The sequence below is a fragment of the Peromyscus eremicus genome, chromosome 4 (genome assembly GCF_949786415.1).
Source record: "Peromyscus eremicus chromosome 4, PerEre_H2_v1, whole genome shotgun sequence".
Classification (NCBI taxonomy): domain Eukaryota; kingdom Metazoa; phylum Chordata; class Mammalia; order Rodentia; family Cricetidae; genus Peromyscus; species Peromyscus eremicus.
The window spans coordinates 368,428-376,580 of record NC_081419.1 but is presented as its reverse complement, the minus strand read 5'-3'; positions in this window follow the sequence as shown (position 1 = coordinate 376,580).

Genomic DNA, 8,153 nt, shown 5'->3' with positions numbered 1-8,153 from the left:
TATGGTTGATGTCTGAAATGTTTCACACATGATCATTGGGGTTTTGAATGCTTGGTCATTTCTGGATGCTCTTGTTTTGGGAAATGTGGAACCTTTGGCACTGTAGCCTCACTAGATAACATGGATGTCAGTGGAATCCCCACTGTGTCTTCCCTGATCACAAAGTTCCTGATCCACAAAGATGCAAACAAGCTTTAGGGCAAGTTCCCCCAAGTACCAGTATTGAGAAGAAATAAAATAAAAATTGACATTTTGAAGAGAGTATCAAGAATGTCAACCTTTAGCAAAACAAATAAAAGAAACATAAAATAAAAACAAAAGGAGATGTTAGAGAAGACAAATCTATTACATGAAATTCATAGGATCTTGAGGATATGTGTAAATACTTATAATCAAATAAATTGGAAAATAAAATGACTAGTGTTCTACACTATGATCCACCAAAATTAAACAAAAGAACATGGAAGACTTAAAGTGTTCTATAATAAGCAGTAAGATAAAACAGCAACAAAATGTGTTCCAACTGAATAAGACTGCATCAAAAGTATGCATTGCTGAATTCTCCCATGAATAAACATAGTGCTCCTGAATTCATTCCACAAAGCATAAATGGGGTGATACTACAAAACTCTTCAGTGAAGCGGATATTGTCCTAACATACACAAACAAAGAAATTATAGGCAGATCTTCCTGATCAACATGGAGGCAAAAAACTGTCAGTTATATTTAGAGAAAGCATTTAACAACATATGTTTTATTACTATCCATCTGGTCTGATATACGCAAAGCAATAAATGGGATACATCACATTGATGCATTTAGGGACAGAAAGTTCACAATCATCTGAGATGGAGAGAAGCCCTTTGAGGAAGGCCAAGCATCCTTTCAGATTATACCTCTAAAGGAACCATTCATGGAAGGAGCAAATTCTTACAGTCAGCATCATCCTAAGTGGAGACAAAGCAAAGCAATGTCACTGAAGTCAGCAGGGACAAGAGTGTCCTCTTTTTTTCTGTCCTTCTGAATGATTCCTTAAAGTATTCGCTAGAAGAGTGATGTGGGATGTCTTTCTGTATGCTGTGAATATGTGTTGCCCTGATTGGTTGATAAATAAAGCTGTTTGGCCTATGGCAAAGCAGCTTAGAGGCAGGCAGGAAATCCAGGAGGGGGATAGGAAGAAGAAAGGAAGAGGTGGAGAAGAGGCTATCCTGCCATCCAGGGAACAGGATGTAATGGCACACAGGTAATGTCATGGAACATGTGACAAAATGTAGATGAATAGAAATGGGTTAATTCAAGTTGTAAGATCTAGCTAGTAAGAAGCCTGAGCCATAAGCCATATAATTTACAATTAATTTTAAGCCTCTGAATGATTATTTTATAAGAAGATGCAGGACCGTGGGTGAGAGAGATTTGTCTGGACCATGTGGGGCCAGGTGGGAAACCTGGAAAACTTCCAGCTACAGAGCAGTAAGACAGAGCTAGAAATAAAAGAGATACAAATAGAAAAATGTTGCTTGGATTCTAACAGCTCCCTCGGGAGGTGGTGAGAAGTTGCAGTATTGACAACACAGGCAATGAGAGTCCATTGAAAGCAAATAAGGAACTCATTTACTCAATAACAGGGGAGGCCTTATATACGCTCCTCCCAGCACCCAGTCTACGTGGTTGTCCCTCATTGGCTGGGCATGATTAGGAACTCTGACAATGATTGTTGCTGGGTCTTCAGGCAGACTCTGCACAATCAGGGACTCTGACATCGACTAGGAACTCTGACAGCTTCTGTTGCTAGGCCCTCAGGCAGACTTTAGGTTGGTTCTTAGGGAGTACATAATGTGCATACCTTGGCTACTGGTCTGAGCCAATTTTTCCAACCCTATGGGCCTGTCCTACTGCATATCCACCCTTTTATTTTATTGCATGGGCACTCAGTGGGAGTCAGAGTTCTTTGCTCTGGCCTTGTTGACCCCGCCTCAGGGGGGCCTCAACAACTGGACTGTGCCTGTCTTAAGTTGGCTTGCCAAACAAGCTCTTACCTGTCCTTGACTACCATCCCTCAAAGAGTGTCCATCCCCTGGGTGGGGAGTGTCAGACAGTAACCTTTTGAATTTCAGAAAGCCAGGTATGCATAACTTTCTGTGGAGGACTATGAGTTGGATGACTAAGAGCCATTAACACCTATAGTGTCACCTTAGTGGCTGCCTGTTGTTGTTGGATGTGCTGTAGGGGACACTTAAAAAGGAAAAAGATCAAAAGCACCACCCCGCCAATCAAAACATAAGTGAAATCCAGGAGGGATCAAACAGCCTCTTTATATCATGCTAAACCTTTTCAAAAAATAAAGAGTCAAAGGCCATAACCTGTACTCTTGTCTGATTTAATTGGAAAATTTCATATGTTAACTGTAATGGATAATACAGAAACTTAGCTGACCATGGGCCCTTAATATATTTAGCTAGCTCCCAGCCTGCTAAACTAATGTTCCTCATCTCAAAAGACATCATACAAAATGAGGAAAAGCAAGGCTCCTCAAGTCTTCAGCCTTTAGAGGGGCAATGAGAACAAGAAAGGGGAGTATACACATTACCCATCCTGGGTTATTTCCTCCTTGGTGGAAGCAGGCTGATCTGTGGCCAAGCACTTATCTCTTGCTGAGACCTATATTGGTGTAGTGGCACTCTGAGGAAAAACATAAGCATACCCTCTCCCACAGGTTAGCAGGGGGCCTGGTGGCTGCCATTGGAAAGAGATAGGATCTCTCCATCTCACCAGGGGCAGAGACATGTTCCTTGGCAGAGATGCCCAGTGCTTGTAGACCAGGCTGAGTCTCTTGTCATCAAAACTTAGAAAGTTCATGTGGAAAAGGACCTCTGTTAAGGCCAGATGAAGATCTCCCCTAGCCTCTCGTGAGTAGTCCTCGTCAACAGCTCCTTAAGAGCTCTGTTGGTCCTCTCAACAATGGCTTGTTCCTGTGAGTTGTAGGGGATGCCAGTGGTATGGGATATCTTCCAGGACCCCAGATAGTCATTAAATTGTTAAGGGGCATAAGCAGGGCCATTGTCAGTCTTAAGTGCCCAAGGTACCCCCATAACTACCATGGCTGACTTAAGGGCCTTGATAACATTGATGGCCTTCTCCCCAGAAGAGGCAAGGGCATAAACAAAGGAGAAACAGGTATCCATTATCACATGAACATATTTAAGATTGCCAAAGAGAGAATGATGTGTGACATCCATCTGCCAGATGGTGTTAGGCAACAAGCCTCAGGGATTAACCCCTGCATGTTGAAGTGGTCCTAAAGGGGCAAGAGAAGTGCAAGTGGAACATGCCTGGAACAAATGTTTACATTGGGAAACTGATAATTCTGGAAGAAGTCTATGTAAATTCTGTGGAGAAAGATGAGATTGCTGGTGAAGAGCCCTGGATTGCACTAGGAGATCCATACTGGCTGTTAATATGATGGTGTCTGTGACCTAATTTCCTCAAGCTGATATTCCTGGGTAATCTGGAGTGAGATCTAATATGTGACAGGTACCAAGGCTCAGTCCTCTGATTTAGGACATCTTGTATGAGCAACATGCTGCTGGCAATGGGGGTAAGCAAGTCTTTGACTGGAGAAAAGGCCAGCACACGAACTGCCTATGCAACATATTGGCTGTCAGAAAAAAAATATTAACATGCTTGATCTGACACTCTACTAGTACTTTGAGGAGGGCCAATAGTTCATCCAATTGAACAGAACCAGGGTTAGGGATAACATATATAACATATCTTTGGAGCCAGAACACTGGATAAGAATACCATATCAGGTGGGTGGTGGTGGTACATGCCTTTAATCCCAGCACATGGGAGGCAGATCCAGGTGGATCTCTGTGAGTTCAAGACCAGTCTAGTCTATAGAGTGAGATCCAGGACAGGCACCAAAACTATACAGAGGAACCCTGTCTCAAAAAAAAAAAACAAAAAAAAGAACACCATATTTTGTCATTGGAATTTGAAAAGGCCAGAGTGTATGAGGGATGGGAGTGGAGGAGGGGACTGTATGGGCCTGTATCTGTATTGGAAGTGTGGGGAATTCTGCTAACATCTTATTTTTGGCAAATGATTGTCAATAGTTCCTTTGAATCCTACAGCCATTTTCTGGAACAAGATAGAATCTGCCCAGAGTGACTGGGTATTCTTTAAAGAAAAAGGGAAGACAAGCTTATCTGACTCTCATCCATATGTTCTCTGTGCCAGCATCCATGCCTTAAGGCTGAGTTGGAAGGACTGGTCAAACTTAGAGGTGACCTTGTGCAGGTCAGAATGTGCTTGATGTATCTATAGAAGGGGCCCAGATTGCCATAAGACTCCCAAGAAGCCCCTGGGTGTCCAGAGGACCACTGCCAATTAACATCTTTGGGGATCATGGTTTGCAGGCTGGAGGTGGCTAGAATGGCCAAAACCTTTTGTAGCAACTCTTTTATTTCTTGGGTAAGCCTAATCTTATTGGAAGGACAGGTGAGCCCCTCCAACAATGGAAACAGGTGTCTCATCTCATGGTAAGAGATGGATAAGAAAGGTTTAAGCCAATTAACTGTGCCACACAATTGTTGTAATTCTGATAGTGAGTATAATTTCTTCATTTCCAATTTAAAGAAAAGGGGTGGACCTGCTTAGCAATGGGAAATCCTAAAAAGGCAAAGAGGGGTACCATTTGGACTTTATCTGGAGCCACCATCAGATGTAATAATGCAAGATCTTCTAATACTCCCTTGCAGTCTTTTGCAGATAGGTTGCATCTGGGTGTGCCAAGAGGAGATCATTCATATAATGGATCAAAAGAACATCCCTGGGGACACTGACCAAAGTTATACATTGAGAAATATATAACTGGCAAAAAGTGGGGCTATTCTTCATTCCTTGGGGCAAAACAGTCCATTGATATCTCTTAACTGGTTTATGCATATTAGGTTCCCACATACTAAAGGCAATATTATCTTGATTTTGTGATACCAGGGGAATTTGAAAAAAGCAATCCTTAATATCTAAAACTAATATATAATAAGATGGAGGAATCATGCTAGGGTTGGGGAGGCCTGGCTATGTAGACCCTATTTTTTCCATTAGATCATTAACTACACAAAGATCCTGCAGGAGGCAGTAGTATTCCAATTTCTTGGGGATAACAAATATGGGGGTATTATGTTTACTTGTGGATGGTTCAATGTGCCACATCTTTAACTGTTCTGCAACTAATTCCTTTAGGATTGACAGCTTGGGTTCAATTATAGGCCACTATTCCACCTATACTTCTTGATCCAAGAGCCATGTCAATGGAGTGGGGCTAGGAGGCTGAATGGTGGTGGATCTCATGGGGACAGTGGTCCTTAGAATTGGGAGTGCAGATCTCATGCAGGGTTGCAGACCACAAGACCCGCCTTCTCATGGACCTTGATGTCATCAAAAAAGGCCCTATCATCTGTAGTTAGGACAACACCCATATCCTCCAAAATATCTTGGCCCCACAGGTTACTAGGTACATTGAAAATGATAGGGCAAATGGCTCCCCAATTGCCATCAAGATTCTTACAATGGGCCAGATTAGTGGTCATCTTAGAATCTTGTTGGACTCCCACACCACTGATGGCAGGGGAGGGGGGGCGGGTTTAAACTTCCAATGAAGGAAAAGAAGCACCTCAGTCTTTGTTAAAATGGTAGCATCCGCACCCATGTCAATCAAACCTTTGGCAGCTTGTCCATCAAGATAGACAGTTAGCATTGGGGAGTGTGGAAATGTGAACATTATTCAATAGATTTTTGGATTACCAGAGCCTCCTCTTACTGGCAGGACTGAGGAGCACCCCACCTGGAGTTTAAAGGGGCCAGTGTTTCAGCAAACTGTGACCTGCAGTCATTTGCCCAATGAAATCCTTTATTGCATCTGGAGCATCAAGTCCTTGGTTTTATCCAGGGGTGGTCACACTGCAAATGATCTGGTTTGCCACATCCCTAACAATTTCTACCTACTTGGGGACCATTGGGGGTATCATTAGCATGCTGCCTATCAGTGAGGAGAGCATCCAGGGAGGCAGTAAGAGTGGCAATGAAACCAGTGCTAGTTTCAAAATGATAAAAAAAAAAAAGAAACAAGAAAAAAATAAATCTCCCAAATTAGAAAGGAAGTAGAAATGGAGCTTCTTTGCAGATAATGACTTCTTGCATGGAAGACTCTGCCACGAATTGAGCATTAAAGAGTTAGATTTTAAATAAAAATTCAAAATGTACCTATCAATTGAACATCTGCACAGTGTCAACTGTCAGTGAACCATTTACAAAAGGTAGCATGTAATGCAACAGTGCATGTGAGGGGTTCAGGGCTCTGAACTCTAACTGTGAGGTGTCTTAATAGAGAAAATAAAACTTTTCAAAAAACATTAAAGAAGTCATAAATAAATGAAAATAAATGTTATGTTCTTGAGTGAGAAGGCTCAACATTGAAATGAGTTAATTCTTCCAAAATTGCACTAAAATTTAATTGCCATTCAATTGAAATCCCAGCAGGAGATTTTATAGAGCACAATACATTTATCCTAAATTTATTTAGATATATTCTAAATTTATAAGTAAAAGTGAAGAGGTCCAGGATACCCAAGGCAGTCTTTTAAAAATAAAAGATGAGCTATTCATTTAGCAGATGCTAGGTCCTACTATGTTGTAGTAATAAATGCAGTTTGTAATTGAAGAAAGAAAATAGAGATTGGCCAGATCTCTACAAAAGTTAACCCACACCTCCTCTCTTTCTCTTTTCACACCTTCTCTTTCTTTCTCTCTCTCTCTCTCTCTCTCTCTCTCTCTCTCTCTCTCTCTCTCTCTCACACACACACACACACACACACACACACACACACACCTACACACAAAAATGGAATTATGAAAGAGAAAATAATTATAGTTTATATAATCATCTCCATGGGAAAAATACAATAAAATTACTTGAAAATGCTCAGGGAAAAGTTCTCAGTTATATTAAAGCATAAAGATGACTTATAAATCGTCTCTAAATGTTTGTAAACTATTACCAGAATAGAATACTATACTGAAATGATAATCAAAACAATAGGTGAATCTCAGAAAACAAAATGATGTTGAGCAAAAGCAGTTGAGTAGATCCAACGCTATTACATTTATACAATGTTATTATACAGTAAAATGAATTTGTTTTTATGGGTATACATGAATAGAAAACTCTTAAAAACAGGGAAGTTATTTACAAACGTGACATCAGGGGAGAGGAAAGGGAACAGGATTGTAACACTTTATTTCATTGTGGGTTATGTGCATATGGTATTCCTTCCATGGTTTCTGTTTATATTTTGATAAAACGTTAGTATGATTAGCATGAAATAGTTTTAATATAACCTTATAAACATCTTCAAACACTTCCCCTTGCTCAATCATATAGGTTAAGTCTTCCAGTTCATACCGTCATCTATTTATCATCAGTCCTAGTTAGCTTCAGCTGTCAACCTGACAAGCCCAGACTTATCTGAGAGAGTTTCATTTGGGACATTACCTCTATCAGATTGTCCTGTGGGCATGTCTGTGGGCATTCACTTGTTTGCTAACTGATGTGGGAGGGCCAGGCACTGTGGGTCAGTACATCCCTGGTAGATGGGCCTGTGCTGTATGAGAGAGATAGCTGAACAGAAGCCTGTGAGCAAGCAAGTAAGCAGAATGTCTCCATGGTTTCTGCTTCAAATTCAGGGCTGGCTGGAGCTCCTGCCCTGACTTCATTCAGCAATGGGTTGTGTGACCTGTAAGATGAAATAAACCACTTCCTCCCTAAGTCGTTTTTGGTGATGGTGTTTGTCTTCGTTAACATTTCTATTGCTGTGATAAAACACCACGACCAAAAGCAACTTGGAAAGCAAATGGTTTATTTCGCCTTACAGTCTGTGATCCATCATCCAAGGAAGTCAGGGCAGAAATTCAAGGCAGAAACCTGGAGGTAGAAACTGAAAAAGAAGTCATGGAGGAATGATGTTTACTGGCTTTTCCCCATAACTTTGTCAGACTGCCTTATAGCACCCAGGGCTACCTGTCAAGGAGTGGCATCATCCCCAGTGAGCTGGGACCTCCCACATCAATCATCAGTTATGAACATATACCAC